The following is a 17,877-nucleotide window of genomic DNA, read 5'->3' on the forward strand; positions in this document are numbered from 1 at the left end:
GAGGTAGCTTCTAAAAGCAAAACTCTTGACATCATTCTTGTTCATTGCTGGAACTTCCATTCTTCATCTATCTATCTAGTTATGACAAAGAACCTTAAGACACAATGCTGTCCTAGAGATGGGTACCACAGGAAGTAATACTTTTACAGCAACGATTTTGTCCACGGGCTAGAAAAGCAAGCAGACAAAGGTAATGGTTCTCTTGGACCCCAAGCATGTGTCTATGGTACCATAAAACCAGACAAAATATTACAATGCTTTCTTCACTGAGCATTCATGAACCACTCACAGAACTGGCCTTGCTTTGCAGAATTGTTGTGGCATATAATAGTAATATGAATCATACTAGATGTCATTTTGTGGGTAAATTCTGGCCTTTCCTGTTACACTTTGTGAAAGGCTTAATGACTGAAACCATATTCAGAGGCAAATTTAGCTATGAGAATCTCAGGCACAAAAATATTTTTTAAAGAGGACACATGCAACCCAATACACAAAAAAGTGCTTGTTCTGAAAATCATTTGCACTTTTCTCCTGTTGAGTTCAAAACAAACATAACAGGAGACATTGGCAGAGAAACTGCAGCAGTATAATAAACGTACTGTCAGCTACAAAGAATAATCTGTGAATCCAGTGGTAGACCTAGAATGAAGCATGAAGCTGGAGGGAACTAATTCTGTATCAAGGACAGAACTCATGAAGCAGCCGCAATAAGCGATAAGGAGCTGGGATTTGAAAACCGTAGGAATATATGATTGACTTGATAAATAACAACAGCTAAACCAACATAGCATGGCCCAGAAGTTATGAGAAATACATGAAATGATGACCAGGCAGACTTGAACAGCAATGCATCTTTTGAGTAAATCAGGCACACAGGACAAGAGTTTTTCCAGCAATAAAGCAATCTTGGATTGATTTATAATACCATAAGCAATATCTGGGTCATAAGCAAAATCTGAGTCATTTGCAATAGTGCAGGAGAGGAAACAATATAAAGGCACTTTCACATATCAGAAAATTAATCCTCTAAAAAAGGTATCCATTCTAGCTCCTGGCATGATGTTAACATTCACTGAGTTCTTGACAAAACTAGAGCTGCTGTTTGGGGCAGATGAACTAATCAACTATTATAGTTTGATGCAGCTTTTTGAAAAATCAGGGCCACAGTTCAAAGATGTTGACTGGTCAGATTTGAATATACAAGCTCCTGCTTGTCAGGGGAGAACTTTCCACTGAACTTTTTCCACCTGCTCAGGCCCAGTTCCTAGAATCTCAAGCTTAAAAAGGAACTGTTACCTGGTGCTGCTTGTGTCGCTGCTTATCAGGAGAGAACATGCCAACCAACCTGAGTTTTTTCAGAAGGAGTAGCTATTCAGTGTGGCACCAAGCTTAGGAGCCAGTCCTTCAGAGGAAATTATATAGGACTTTTTAATCTATGAGTAGTAGAATTTTCCTGATTATAAATATCTGGCTGGAATATGCATATGCAGTAGCAAAGGGGCTTGTTTATGGTTGACTGCCATTTAGTTATTTGCTAAACCAAAAAGACTTACATTGGTCTCCTCTCCTCTATGTTATTTTCACAACAATCCTGTGAGGTAGGTTAGGCTGACAGTGTGTGACTGGCCCGGGGTCACCCAGCAAGGTTCCATGGCAGAGTGTGGGTTCGATCCTGGCTTTCCCAGACCCTAGTCTGACTCTTTAACCACTACACCACACTGGCCCGAGCTTGTATAATGGTAATAGTATTCATGTTGGGTTAGTAGCAACTTTTCATAACAAAAATGTTACCAATATACATATTCCTCCTTAACAGTATTAGCTATAGAAACCAGCAATAGCAAGAATATTTTGGTACTTTACCTGGTACTGCACCAGACTATTTATACCAATGAAACAGTCATATATAAGCATGATATTCTGTAAATAATATAATGTGATTTTACCATCCATTTCTAAGTGTCCCAGCCAGGAGTAGCTGGGACTCACTCTCCAACCCCACCCCACCCCCACCTCCCAGGCAAGCCTTGTGGCCCTGAGATAGATGGCCCTGTGCCCCAAGTACCTATCAGGAGGGGAGGCAATCAGGCAAGTGAGCCAGGAGTCAGTGGAAACATTCAGCTGGTTGAAGTGGAAGCAAGCCCCCACTGAGGATCTGAAATGGGAGTTGCACCTAAAGACCACCAGGCTAGGCCCCTGGCCCAGGCAGAGGACTGCCCTATTCTCAAGTGGCCACAGGGAGGTGGGAAAGCAGTGCATGGCTTGGAAGACCCGGCTACAACCAGCATGGGTGCTACAGCGAGAAGCAAGCTGGTGTCTCCTGGACTGCGGCAGGCCCACAGGGCCTGCTGCGCATTGGAAAGAAACACCCTGATGGCCCAGGGTGGGCCCAGTGAACACAGCTGTGCCCAGAGCTCAGGTCAGGCATCCTTATATAAAAAGGGGAGATGGGCAACACAGGAGGACCAGCAGGGGGGGGGGGGGGTAGGGAGCTGGGAGGGATATAAAAGGGTGGCCAGAACAGGGGTCAAGGAGAAGTAGTTGGATGCTGCTAAAGCCCAGAGAGAGTGACAGGACAGAACAGGACCAAGCAGGGGAAAAGGCCAAAGGGATGACCAAAACCCAGCCTCTCCCATTCTGAAACCCCTGTCTGCCTTCAAAAGGGGGTCCCCTGGGAAAGTGAGGGATATAAAAGGGTGGCCAGAACAGGGGTCAAGGAGGAGTAGTTGGAAGCTGCTAAAGCCCAGAGAGAGGGACAGGACGAAAGCGTGCACCAACCAGGGAGCTGGGGTGCAACACTAAGCAAAAACACACTCAAGTCAGTCTCACTAACTTGAACTGAATCTACCTACACTTAAGGGTGCAGTTGTAGAGTTGATTGTCATTTGACATTTCATACTCAAACACAAATATCTGATTCTTTTCATTCATTGCTTCTGAATATTTTAAAGAAATATGTACCTAATTTTACCTATGTGCTTTATTCAGACTTGACAAGGGATTCTCATGCATTTTGCGTACAGATATACAGATGGACCATTCATTGATCCATCAGATCTCTTCTAAGGTTCTTTTATTCATATTCATTACGCATTCCAAACCGTAAAAAAAAAAAAAAAATCAGCCTTGAGCTATTCTTCTGTGTTGCTATACAAGCACCAAGAAATTCTAAAGGCAGTGCTACCTGCGCTGGTTTCCTTTGGATAACAGAAAACAGGAGATATACAGAATTTTTGCAACATCTGCTTTATTTACAAATATACAAGCAGAGCCTAGAGACAAAAAGGCACTCCTGCTATCTATTTCTTCCTTTCTCTGAGAAAACTGTAAACTGCAGTTGCTTTACATGTTTATGCTTTTGTCCCCAAGCTAGAAGAGTCACATGTTCTCTAAGTTCCAAAAGGCATCTCATTCAAGCTAACATGAGATCACCCCCTAACAATTAGAATCTTTTGACAAAGCTACTGCTGCCAATCATTTATTTATTTCAAATATCTCTCCTTATCTCCTTGTACTCAAGGTTAAAGACAGTATAATGTTATTCAGTTTAAAGCCTCAATGGTGGGAATTACCGTACTGCTGCTGTAGGATTAAGACAGGGACTAGAATCCTGCCATGACAAAGCCCCATTTCCACATCATTGTATTAGCACTCTCAGTAACTCTGGAGAAACCACACAAGCCCATCCCCGTATGGAAAATGCCTACACCAGAACGGACCATTGTCGTATCTACCAAGCATTAACTGAAGTTCTTAGTTGTCTTTAAGGGCTGTCCCATATTGAAAAGTGAAGTATTTTTATTGTCTCAACAGGCAAATAATTCCTTACCAGTTAAGAAATACAGACTCTATCATTCTTACTGAAATGAAATAAATGGTTTGCTGAAAGAATGAGTAATACATGGAAGAATAAGAAGAAACTACATTCATGGTGGAAGGGTGAACTGAACAAATATAGAGAGAACCTGTGCTCAGTTGAATAACCAGGGGGGAAAGGGGAATTAGGAACAGTTGCCAACATCCTCTGGAAAGTTCTTGAGAAGAAGGGTCTAAAACTATAATAAGGGCAAAGGCTGGAGAGAGCTATGCCAATGCCATGCCAGTATGCTTAGATCTGTTTTGCTTCATAATGATGGACTGCAATGTATAGAATGCTTTTATACTACTTCTTGGTTTTTATTCTGCAAGAGATTTGCCATCTAATACCAAGATATTCAATGTGTTAGGTAGAAAAATTAGGTTCTTTATTTTCTTGTTGTGAAGCGATAGAAATTGTATTGCATAGTGAATTCTTTTAATTACTTATTTATCATATGGTAGAGTTATATATAGGAAGTATATAAAAATATAAAATATGTAACCAAGTTGATACAACAGTTAAGCAAACAGACTGGGCAATCCCCCTAAATGCTAATATCTAGATTTTCAGTCCACTAATGTAGGTCATTAATGATACATTGAACTGGCTTGAGTTGTGAGCCGTAGGTGATCAACAGTGGTGTTCTGTTGTCATTTTCTTTGGGCTTGTCTTGTAGCAAGCTGTTCCTGGGTATCATTCTGGCTTTTCCAATCATCTTTCTCACCATCTCAGGAGGATGTTGTAGTTGTAAAAATGCCTGTTGCAGATCCTTCAAGTAATTGTCTCTGTCTGAGGTGTTGGAGCATATGAGACTATAGGGTAGGGCTTAGTTGATATGGTTGGGGTAGTAGCTGGATGCATGTAGATGTTTGCTGATCTGTTGATTTCCAGTATAATGTGGTATTGATGCGTCTCTCATGTATTTGTACTGTGGTGTTCAGGAAGTTTATTGCTTGTGTTGAGTAATTCATACTTAGATTGATGGTGAGGTGGAAGTTGTGGAAAGCCTAGTGAAATCTCTCGAGGGCTTCTTTGCCATGGGTTCAGACAATAAAAATGTCATCAATGAATCTCAACTAAAGGAGAGGTATCAATGGGTAAGAGTTCAGAAAACGCTACTCTAAATCTGCCATGTAAACATTGGCATGCCCATGGCTGCGCCATTGATTTGGAAGTATAAATTCTAACCAAATCTGAAGTAGCTATGGGTGAGAATAAACATGCAGAGTTCAGTGGCAAGATCTGCTGTGGTGTTGTCAGGGATGATGTATCAAATGGCTTGTATTCCATCCTGATGGGAATATTGGTGTATAGTGACTCAACATCCATAGCGGCTAGAATACTGTTTTCTGGGAGATGGTCACTGGACTGCAGTTTCCTCAGGAAGTTTGTGCTTTCACAGACATAACTGGGGGTCTTAATAACATATAGTCTCAGGATGGAGTCCATATATCCTGATACTCCTGCCGTGATGGTGCCTATGCTCGAGACAATGGGACATGCAGGATTGCCAGGTTTATGTATCTTTGGCAGAGAGTACAAAGTGCCCGGCTGAGGTTCTTGAGGTGTATCCATATAAATTTTTTTCTGTATGTAGGTTAGGACTTGTTTTTTAGTGCTTGCTGATATTCATGTGTAGGGTCTGAGGACAGTGACTGGTAGAAACTGGTGTTTGAGAGTTGTCATTCAGCTTCTTGTGCATAGCTTGTCTTATCCATTATGACAATGGCTCCTCCCTTGTCAGCTTGCTTTATTGTAACATCTGGATTATTTCTCAGAGTGCTTATGGCATTCTTCTCTGTGCAGCTGAGGTTGGATCTTGAGAGGCGTTTTTTGGTGGTGAAAGCATTCTATAAATAGGTCTAGTGTGGTATTGCAGCCTTCAGGGGGATTCCACATGGAGTCCTTTTATCTGTAGTGTTGAGTAGAAGCTAATTGTTTATTGGTGGAAGGGTGAGGGGGCAGCAGTTCAGCAGTAGATTGTTGTAACTGTAAGGAAGCTGTCTATCCAAGCATGTTCTGTTCCTTGCTGCAGTCAAATTATTCCTTTAAGCATAGATGGTGGAAGACGGCTTCCAGGTCTCCACAGAGCTGTATTGTCTGTGTAGCTTTAGTGGGGCAAAAGGATAATCCTCTTGAAAGGACAGATTCCTCTGCTAAGCTGAGGGAATGCTGGGAAAGGCTAACAATATTGCTTGTATTGTTATTGTGACAAGTTGTGGCTTGTAAAAGGATGGGAAATTTTTTGTCCTGTTTTTGTAGAGGTTAGTTGCATACTGTTGATGCTTTGCTTCCTGTTGTGAAATTCCTCTGGAAAAGGTTGATTCTGGAGATAGAAGTCAAATTCAGTGAGTTTTTCCTTGATCTGTTTCTGGTACAAGATGCTGACCAAATGTTTCAGTAGCTTCTCGGAGAATGTATGACACAAACTCTCACCATAGTTTGTGGAGTTTGTAGATTGTAGAGGGGTTTATTATTCTCAGTCCCTTTGGCATAAGTCTTCTGCATTTGGTGAGGATGGTTTGATGGACTTCCATGCTGTATGACTAAATGTGGTGGCTTCCATGAAGATCCATGTTGATCTATAAGGAGAAGGGAAAGAGTGACTAGTGATGTTCCACAAAAGCTTGAAAACAACTTATACAATAGTTAATGCAGTTCTACAATAGATTATATTGCAGTTTTCATGCTTCCATTTGTGTAAACCATTTGCAAGCAGAAAATATTGTTGATTTCAGTTTCAGTTGCATAGACAATGCTTTTAGCACAAGGTATAACACAGAACTTCCATGAGCAGAAGATACCTTTGGATTCAGGCAGACTTGAATCCAACAGCTGTGTTACACATTTTTTAAATCTATTAGCAGTACAGCATAGTAATAGATTAATGTTCAAAAGCAAAATGGGGTGCAAATCCCATTGGCTTGCTCAAGCAACTAAAAGAAACGATTTCTTATATCATATATTCTCTTGTTACAATTTTATGTTGTAACCTGCCCTGAGCCTGCTCTGGTGGGAAGGGTGGGATAGAAATCACATTAATAATTAATTAATTAATTAATTAAAGTCCACCTCACTGGGAGGTGGGCACATTTTCTTTTTCTCAATTCTTTTGTCAATAGGATTTCATAACCAGAACAATTTTCTAGTCATAAATGTACTTATCAGATCATTTCCACATGAATACACATCCTCACAGGCTATTTGTATTAACCAATATTTTGAAATATGACATCCTCATATCTCAAAAACAACCGCAAATAAGAACACAGGATGTACAACTGAAGCCTATAAGGATTTTATAAAATGTTTCACAGCAAATATCCTTCCAAGACCAACTATACAAAGTCAGCATTGCCTTCCAACACATTAAAAAGGATAATAAATGCACATTGTTAGAAAACCATAAAAGACCTTGGTCTAGGTTGACCTGATATAGCTCAAAAGATATCAGTACAGTCACACCACAGTGGGTTTGTTCCTTGACATTCACAGATCTGGGAGTACACTTGACCAGTATGTATATTCTAAAATGAAGCATACTTTTTATAATGTTAAAATATCTTTAAAAAGCCACAGTAAGCAAAACATTAATGGTTTCCGCTGTTCTAAACAAACTGAGTATGAAAAAGCACAAATGTATCTCTATGGGGCTTACAATATCTCATTCTGAATCTGCACATTTTCCAATTTTGGCAATGAGTATTAACAACTAAACATTCAGGTCTGTCTTCCAAATGAAAATGAAATTCCAAATGAAAGCATTGTTATCCTATGTCAAAACTGGTATTATGCCACAAAAATGTGTCATCAGACTTTTGAATTCACAAGCTGAAAGAGACCAAAACACTCAGACACAGTTCTTCACCCAGTAGCCTGACTTCTCATCTCCTTATGCAATGTAAACTAATTATGTGACTACGTCTCAAGAAAAGAACAGGTTGCATACCTGTACAATGTTGCATACAAAGCAAATAGCTTGAGAATAAGGAAGCAGTAGAAACAAAGCACATCCTGGAAACTATGGCATTGAAAATAATAATAGCAGGGCTACTGTTAATCTTACCAATCATAAAAATCCTTTTCCAGCTCCCAGCAAGCATTTATAATCAGAGTATGAACAAAGAAAGTTGGCTAATAAATAAATTTCAAATTAATTAACCTATTAAAATACAAGTATCCTACTGCACTATATGTAATTTACAGCGCAATCCTAAAGGTGGGGGACAGAGAAAGTGCTTTGGAAGCAAACTAACAGCTACTTTGGCGTGAGTGCAAGTTGTGCCATTCTAAGTCCCTCTACACCAGTGCAACAGAAGTGGTGCCTGTCTATGGCCGCCACAGCATACGCCCATCCATGGCCACTGGCGAAGCAGGGCCACACCCAGCCAGTGGCACAACTGAGGCATAGACAGCCACGTTGGCGTAAGTGGGGCAGCCCCAGGGGCATGGCCAGCATTAATTGGCTTGCTAAGACCTTTCAGCCTGGGATTGCCCCGCATGAGAGGCATAAAGTTATGACAAGGAAAAAACTGGCGTATCCCATAGACATTAGTTGAAACAGAAAACAAAATTCGCCGCCACCGCTGCACGAGCTTGCAAACCCCTTAGAGAGCCATGTAATTGCCTCACCAATCCCCTTGCACCCTGGGCTGGGCGAGCCTTTCCCCAACCTCCAATCGCTGCTCGCCACCTCCTAGGAAAACTACCACTCCAGCCACGAAGCTCCCTGCCGTGTGGACTTAGAGTGAGGGCCAGGGCACTTTGGTGGTGGGCGCTGCACAGAGAGGGCACTTAGACAATACAGAGCGAGCTCTTTGATTTGCAGGGAGGAGAGCCAAGTCTCAACTCTGTGGCTAACCTCTCCTGTTTCCAAGTTTGAACAGGTACCTGACCTCTGAAGGCTCAGTGCACAAGGGTGCTCATGCATGGATGGGTGAGATTGTGCACCCCAAAGTTGCCCCCTCCCTTCGCTTGTGGCTGGGCAGTGTGACAGTGTCTCCGACACTTGAACCTGGCAGCAAGCTCAGGCATGGGGTGTTTGCCACAGCCCCTGCATGCTGCTGGAGGCCCCCGCCCGGTCTATCCTTTGCCTTGTTCCCACCCCTGGCTGGGCACCGGGCAAGGGAGGGGGTCTGGCAGCTGCTCCAATGCCTGTGGGGAGGCAGGTCAGCAACTGTCCCTTTAAGAGAGTCCCTGGCCAAAACACAGCCTCACACTGCAGCTGCTGTGGCTAATGAATTGCAAGCACTTCAGGAACCCCTCCCTGGGTGTCTGGATCTCTGACTCTGTTTTGCAGGTGGGAATTCAACAGAGAGGCTTCCGTGTGTGGCGAATCAACCCCCCTCCCCCGCTCTACTCAGTCAGCTGTTCCTGCTCTCCTATCTGAGTGGAGCCTTGTGCCCTGCAGGACTTTCCAACTTACACCTGGTTCCTGCACAATAAAGCCTTAGACGTGTCTGTCTCCCTTGCCTGGCTTCTGTTTCATGCTCATATCTGCCCCTCTCCCTCCCCCTTCTGCCACTCTGTCTGTGGGCTCCCCAGGGAATGTCTAAGAGAGTGAGCTGGTTTGCTTGGGGGGGGCAAGGGGGGGACCAATGAGCCACCTCACCAGGGGAGCCCGAGGGTCTTCCCCCCCTCATACTATGGGTGGGAGAGTGGTCTGGGGTCGGATGCATCACCGCAGCCTGCCCAATCCCACAGGGCTGCCATGCTTATGACAAAGAGAAGAGAGGAATGCGGGGGTAGAGGCCTAATGCAATGGGCGCCTGGCTGGTGCCTCACACTCTCTGTTCTGCTACCACTGGGAAAGGGGTTCCCTGCAAGTAAGGGGGAGCATCAGGGAGGGACTCTGAGTCCCTGCTGGGGAGGGCTTCCCTGTGGGACTTGGTGGCATGCCAGGACTCTGTCTGCTCATTTAAATACCCACATTTTGCCTAGATTCTCTGAGTGTAGACTCCTGCACTATGTGTTTCCTGTTTGTTTATGGCTCGCTGGGAGGGCCCATGACTCTGCTCATCTGCCTGCCATTGGCACAAGTATCTGACAGTGGGTGGGCACAGCCACTAGACTGGCCAATCCTGCAGCTCTGCACTTTCCCTTCCCTCCCCCCACCTCCACCGCGGCGGCAAGCCAGGCTTCTCTCTCGGACGCACACCCGCCCAGCCTCACTCTTTTCCCCTTCTCACATCTGCGGGACTTCTCTCCTTTGACTTGGGCCATATGCCTGTGATAGGCACAGTTCTCTGTCAGGGGGCAGGGAGGAACAGGCGATCAGCCTCTCCGGGGCTGCCTCTCACAACCCCGACTGTCATGTGCCATAGTGCCTGTGCCAGGAATGGCCAATCCGTCACAACAAAAAGAGTCACACACATAGACAAAATGGAGAAAAAAAGCCAAACGGCTCCATGTATGATAAGCTTACACACACTCCTTATAGTCAATGTATCCTTCAATAAAGTCAATTTCTCCACTCTTATGTTGCAATTCCAGTTTATTATATAGGCAAAAAACAATAAGCCTTGAAAAAAAGTGTGGAATATTGAAAGCTTCTATATATTCCCACCAAATACGTTCTCTTTCTTAGGCTGCTTTCAAATAATATTTCCGCAGCCGCTTAAAGCCATAGTGCAGCGCAACAGGATCAATCGATTTTATTTTTCCTGTTTCATTTCCATGCTTTATCACTAGCAAAAGCTTATTCACTCATCAAAAATTGTTTCTCTTATATCCAATGCTCTACTCTCATTCTCACCACTTGAATGGTGATTCTAATGAGAATGAGAGTAGAGCATTGGATATATGAGAAACAATTTTTGATGAGTGAATAAGCTTCTGCTAGTGATAAAGCATGGAAGCGAAACAGGAAAAATAAAATCTACTGATCCTGTCGCACTGCACTTGGCTTTAAATGGCTGCGGAAATATTATTTGAAAGCAGCCTAAGAAAGAGGACATATTTGGTGGGAATATATAGAAGCTTGGAATATTCTACACTTTTTTCAAGGCTCATTGTTTTTTGCCTATATAATAACTGGAATTGCAACATAAGAGTGATGAAATTGACTTTATTGAAGGATACATCGACTATAAGAAGTGTGTGTAAGCTTATCATACACGGAGCCGTTTGGCTTTTTTTCTCTATTAGGACAGGCCAATCCAGCAGCCTTGGGTGCCCCTCCCCTCCTGCCGCCTCCACCTCAGCCGCGTGTCCACACTCCAGTAGAGTAGCCATGGGGACAGTCTCACATGTGGAGAGCTATGCTCCCTCCTCCCCACAGTCAGCCATGACTAAGCCCTTAGGATCTCAACCAGCAGCACTCCAGTTACACCTACATTGCAATGGCCAGCCGCCTCGTAAGTTAAGATTGGGCTGCCTGAATTGCCAGCCACTTGGGACAGGGGATCCCCTGCTCCTAGCTGACACTCCTGCTAACTCATGGAGCAGCAGTTGGAGAAAAATAAAATTTATAAAACAGCCATAAGCAGACAGCATGACATCACTTCTAGGAAAACATAGCAGTGATATCACATCTCTTTTTTCCTGGATGTGACTTCAGTCCTCCCTACAAATCACCATAAACGGTATGGTTTTGCCACAAAGTTTCAGTCAATACATAGAGAAGCATGACATCACTGCCAGGTTTTCCCAGAAGTGACATCATCAACCAGTGGCCACCCCTAATGTCTCCACACACACACAACCTGTCTCTCTCTGGTTGGCAGGCTAACCGCCCTAATGTAATAAAAAGTTAAGATCATAATATATCAGGATGTGACATCTGCATCTTGAAATTCTAAGGTTGTTATTTTAGTCCTGATATAGTGTCCTCATCAACTAATTACATCAAATAGCATGATAATAAAGGTTATCATAACAAGGAATTTACATTCCCTGTTCTAAAAATCCTATATTATAAACATGAAACAGAAAAGAAGCTGAAACACTGAAACAAATGACTACCTTCTGTCTTATTCTGCCCACTCACAAAACTCTTGAAAGAAAATGTTATTACATAATAAAAGGCATATATGTGGCACTAATATATGAATTAACTTTGATCTATGATTTGAAAGAAAACAAGCTTCCATTTTGCAAGTTTTGTTCCTACACACTTAAGGACTTTGTTGATCTATATAGTATTTTGCCATGACCCAGTTAAATCAAACCAGAGACTTCTCATGTATCTTACTCAAATTTTTTAGTTTTCCAACAGTTCTAATAAGATAATAATGACACCATTTTGCAGGGTTATTCATCTTATAGGAACAGAGCTCAGGTGAGAGAAGAGAAACAGAGAAATATGACCAAAGGATATGAAGGACTACCTGATCCCATGTGAATTTGCTGTGCCTTTGAGGTCACCTTCTGAGGCCATGCTTTAACTAACTCTCATGTTCTGAAGTTAAAACAGAGTAGGAGTCAGATAGCACCTTTAAGAACAACAAAGTTTCATTCAGAATGTAAGCTTTTGTATGTATGCATACTTCTTCAGACAAGGGGATGGGGTACAGTGAGCATATACATACATATAGCTGGTAGGTTAAGAGTGTAAACTGAAACAAAGTTAGGGTCAAATGGCAAAATAGTGTAATAAATTGGAAGAACATTTGGACTTGCGTGGGAAACCAATAAAAGGTAATAAAAGTTGCCTGTTATTTGTTTTCGCTACAAGTTTAGGTAAAACAATATATTTCCTAGTGATGTTCTTGTCCACCTAATTTACTTTTTAACATCATTCTATACATTATAAACATCATTCTAGTTTGCCATTAGAAAAAAAGGATACATTAAAATATTTTTAAAATGGGTAAAGTATATGTAATGAGATAAACAGCCAATATCCCTTATTTGAGTATGTCAGATACTCAATTTGAGAGCCAGTTTGGTGTAGTGGTTAAGTGTGTGGACTCTTATCTGGGAGAACTGGGTTTGATTCCCCACTCCTTCACTTGCACCTGCTGGAATGGCCTAGCTCTCACAAGAGTTGTCCTTGAAAGGGCAGCTGCTATGAGAGCCCTCTTATCTCCACCCACCTCACAGAGTGTCTGTTGTGGGGGGAAGAAGATATAGGAGATTGTAAGCCAAGACAGTGTGTGATTGCAATAAAAAAGGCCAGCGCCATGCTGGGAATTATTAGGAAGGGAATTGAAAACAAATCAACCAGTATCATAATGCTCCTGTATAAATCGATGGTGCGGTCTCATATGGAATACTGTGTGCAATTCTGGTCACCGCACCTCAAAAAGGATGTTATAGCATTGGAAAAAGTCCAGAAAAGGGCATGTAGAATGATTAAAGGGTTGGAACACTTTCCCTATGAAGAAAGGTTAAAACACTTGGGGCTCTTTAGCTTGGAGAAATGTTGACTGCAGGGTGACATGGTAGAGGTTTACAAGATTATGCATGGGATGGAGAAAGTAGAGAAAGAAGTACTTTTCTCCCTTTCTCACAATACAAGAACTCGTGGGCATTCAGTGAAATTGCTGAGCAGTCAGTTTAAAACGGATAGAAGGAAGTACTTCTTCACCCAAAGGGTGATTAACATGTGGAATTCACTGCCACAGGAGGTGGTGGAGGCTACAAGCATAGCCAGCTTCAAGAGGGGATTGGATAAAAATATGGAACAGAGGTCCATCAGTGGCTGTTAGCCACAGCTTATCATTGGAACTCTCTGTCTGGGGCAGTGATTCTCTGTATTCTGGTGCTTGGGAGGGGCATAGTGGAAGAGCTTCTAGTCCCACTGGTGGACCTCTAGATGGCACCTTTTTTTGGCCACTGTGTGACACAGAGTGTTGGACTGGATGGGCCATTGGCCAACATGGCTCCTCTTATGTTCTTATGAGTGAGTTTAGCATATGTAATGAGATAAAAAATCCAATATCCCTGTTCAGTCCCGGGGAGGTGTTTGTTCCAAGTTTCATAAGAATTTGTAATTCAGCAATTTCTCTCTCCATTCTGTTCTTGAAGTTCCTTTGTAGTAAAGCTGCTACTTTGAAGTCACCCATTGAATGTTCTGGAAGGTTAAAGTGTTCTTCCACAGGTTTATTAGTTTTGTAATTCCTGATGTCAGATTTGTACCCATTTATCCTTTGGCATAGGGTTGGTCCAGTTTGCCCTATGTCGAGAGCTGAAGGGCATTGTTGGCATTTAATGGCACATATAATGTTGGAAGATGAACAAGTGAATGAGCCTGGGATGGTGTAGTTAATGTTAGGTCCGGTGATTGTGTTGTCTGGGTGCATGTGGCAGCAAAGTTGGCACTTAGGTTTAATGCAAGCTCTGGTACTGGTGTCCATGCTCAGATGAGATGTTGTATTGTGGGTGAGTTGTTTGAGATTAGGGGGCTGTCTGTGTGCAAAAAAAGGTTTACCCCCCCCCCCCCCCTTAGTACTTTTGAAAGAGAGCTGTCACTGTCCAATAGAGGTTGTAAATTGTTGATGATACATTGAACTGTTTTCAGTTGAAAATTGTGTGTGACCACTAATGGTGTTCTGTTATTGTCTTTTTTGAGTCTGTCTTGTAACAGGTTTTCTCTGGGTATCATTTTAGCTTTGTTAATCTGTTTCTTGACTTCCTCAGGTGGGTACTTTAGTTCCAAAAAGGTTTGTTGTAGATCCCTCAGGTGAGAATCTCTTGGAGCAAATTCGGCTGTAGCGTAGAGCCTGGCTGTATACAATGGATCATTTGGTATGTTTGGAATGGTAGCTGGATGCATGCAGGTATGTTTGTTGATCAGTAGGTTTCCGGTATAAGGTAGTGCCTATGCGTCCATTGTGTATTTTTACAGTGGTGTCCACAAAATATATTTCTTGCATAGACTAGTTCATTGTCAGGTTGATAGTAAGGTGAAAGTCATTGAAAGCCTGGTGGAATGTATCCAGGGCTTCTTTACCATGTGTCCAGACCATAAGGTTACGTAGCTGGTGACTGGGACACAGATTTCTCTCTGTGTGAAATAACCTCTTCAGAGAAAACAGAGCCAGCTCTGTCTTCATTTAAGCACCACATCAAAACATTTCCTTGGGTTTCTAATGGGTTGTTTGATTTTAGTATTTTCACCCTGTTTTAATTAGAATACTTGTGAGTGTGCTTATTAAGGATTTTTATTTTAGACTTTTATGGCATTGTTTGTTGTTCTCTTATTGTTCTATCCATTTTATAGGCTCTTTTGATTACTCCTAAGTGTCAAAAGAGACTTTCCCCCTAAATTAATAAAAAGACATCTGCAGTTCTCCTTGATATCAAAAGCTCTGAAGACAACACGCTTTCTTGAACAGGATATCAAGCTGAAAGAAAAAGTGGATGTACATCGGGTAAAACTAAACTGGATTTCTATTTTTTTTTCCTTGTAATGGGGAAGCATTGGGATTTGGTAAAACACAAATAGCTTCAGCCTTCTGAAGCTTTCACACTGATCAATTAGGAAATAATATTTTGGAGTTGTTCAAAATAATTTATCCCCTTTAATAACATCAAGACCTGAAGCAATCATATTTTGAGAGAGATCTTATCATTGATTTTTCTTCCAAATGCATTACATTTAAAATAAAAAGACTTTATACTGAAGGATCAATAAACCACTGAGAATACGCTATTTTAAAATCTAATTTGGAATCAAGAATTTGTGTTAGAGATGTATTTGCTATTAAATATATCTAAAGTCAAACATATGCATAATTCTGTCCAGATATATATTTAATCTGAAATCAAGATTTGGTGGATCAACAGATTGGTGAGTTTCATTCCAGAGTATGATAGCTCCATAATACGTAGGCATCTTGATGCTGCTAAAATTGTCCACACATGTAAACAGAGTTCTACACATGTATTACTTGAAGAATAAGAACTACATGCTGGAATTGGATGCACTGCATTTTTTCCAGTGGAAACAATTCCACTGACATTGTCACAATTAATCAATCATATACCATTCTCAATACTGAAAATGTATTTTTATGGAATTTGTATCCTATTTGTTACATTCATTTTTGTAGAGATCCAAAGGGTGAAGAAATTGAACCATATGCACTAACTAGTGGCTTGAATATTACACCTTCTCTAAAGTTAAGTCCCGTAATATGATCAGCTATTATAACCACAGTGGCAGAATGGTCCTGCTGATCCACAAGCACCTCTTCATCAATCATCAAGGATACAAACCACTGAGAAATCAGCACTTAAAAAAATAAAATCTTACCATTATATGTTCCTTTCAGTATTACTTAGCAATTGTAATGGTTGCCAATCTATTTACTCCCCCCCCCCCCGGCCAAAAAAAAAAATGCTGCAGAAGCAAAAATAATGGAAGATGGACTATTTCAGAAAAGCCTTCCTGTCATAGGTTTGCCAGTACCCAGGTCCCAGCAGGGGATTTCCCAGTTTTGCAGGCTCCACTCTACATGGTGGCTGTTGGAAGCTCCTGCCCAACAGCCACCATGTGTACTTAAATCTTGGTAGGCTTAGAAGAAGCTTGGAAACTTCTTGAGTTTTGGAAGGTGTGCATGCCTTTAAATCTTAGCATGACAAAGCTGCATGAGGCAGGGCAAGCAGGCAGAGCCACATGACTTTTCCTGGTGAGTGTGTGTGCGAGGAAGCAAGCACAATCCCTCTGTTTGGCATTCATTTCAGAAGGTGCTTGTATGGACAGTAAAAAGTTAACCAGAATCTGATTATGAGATGGGGGAAAACTCCACCCCTTAGACTCCTCTGTCAATACTTTCATTTTCCTGTGTTAGTCTGAAGAAGTTGGTTGAAATACAGTAGACTACTACATTCTGCAATTCCCATGAGTAAATTGCCCCAGTGAGATCACAAAAGTGAGGGCTTCCAAACTGTTCATTTTGGCTGCTTTGTGAGTATGTGTAAGTTCATTTTCATTTAGTGAAAGCGCAGCTGCTTGGGAACCCTTTGAAGGCAGAAAAGAGTGGGAGGAAAGACTATATTCAAGGAAACTGCACTGCTATGTTTTTATTTATCTATTTAAGAAATTGGAAAGTCTCCAGACTCCACCCCCAAAGTCCCCAGGTATTTCCTGACTTGGACCTGGAAACCCTGACTGTCTATGAGGCAACCAATTGTGTCATTAGCAGGGATTCCTCTGCCAAGTTGCCTCCATGAGCTCTACCAATTGAAAGGTAGCAAGCACAGATAATACTCAAGCTGTCTGAGTTTCTTTGCCAAGAAACTGCATGTATCCGGGGATCAGTTCACAACTATCACAACCATTAAACCATGTAAATTCAAGTGTTTGCTGCTAAATTCACAGTATCCCTAATCCCATGTATGTTTACTTGTCTCAGCAGATCTTCAGTTGATCCACTGGGATCTTAGGTAACCATGCATAGAAGTCAAACATTATACCCACTGGTGTAATGGACCAGAGTACTGACTCCTCTTCATTAGGAAAAGAGGCATAAGACTTGAATGACAAGGAGGCTGAGCACCTGGTACCACTCAGGTGGAGGCAGTTGAGATGCCTCCAAGGAATTCCTTTTGTTGTGAAGGAAACGTGTTCACTTCTCTCACCCTGGAATAACACCTCCCTCCCTCCTTAGACTCAATCCCTGTACACTCCAACCCAGGAACCACTGCAGCACAGAGGCCTCTCCACAACATCCCTCAAACTGCCCAAAGCAAAATACCCTGTTAGAGCACTCACCACCATAACAAGGCACAGTGCCTTTAAGAACTAGTAGTCTGCTCTAGAAAGACAGGGCATCATCTTCTTACCTTAGTATTTAAGGCCTCTGGTCACCATCAACTTTTGTAGGAACATTTATGGTCATCTATGCTCAGGGCTTTTTGGATAGAAAAAGCCCAGCAGGGACTCATTTGCATATTAGGCCACACCCCCTGATGTCACCATTGTTTCACATAGGGCTTTTATGGTAGAAAAAGCCCAGCAGGAATTCATTTACATATTAGGCCACACCCCCTGACCAAGTCAGCCAGAACTGCGTTCTTGCTCAAAAAAAAAGCCCTGTCTATGGTATTGTACTGTTGGCACCATCCCC

Source organism: Heteronotia binoei, chromosome 6 (genome assembly GCF_032191835.1).
Source record: "Heteronotia binoei isolate CCM8104 ecotype False Entrance Well chromosome 6, APGP_CSIRO_Hbin_v1, whole genome shotgun sequence".
Taxonomy (NCBI): Eukaryota; Metazoa; Chordata; class Lepidosauria; order Squamata; family Gekkonidae; genus Heteronotia; species Heteronotia binoei.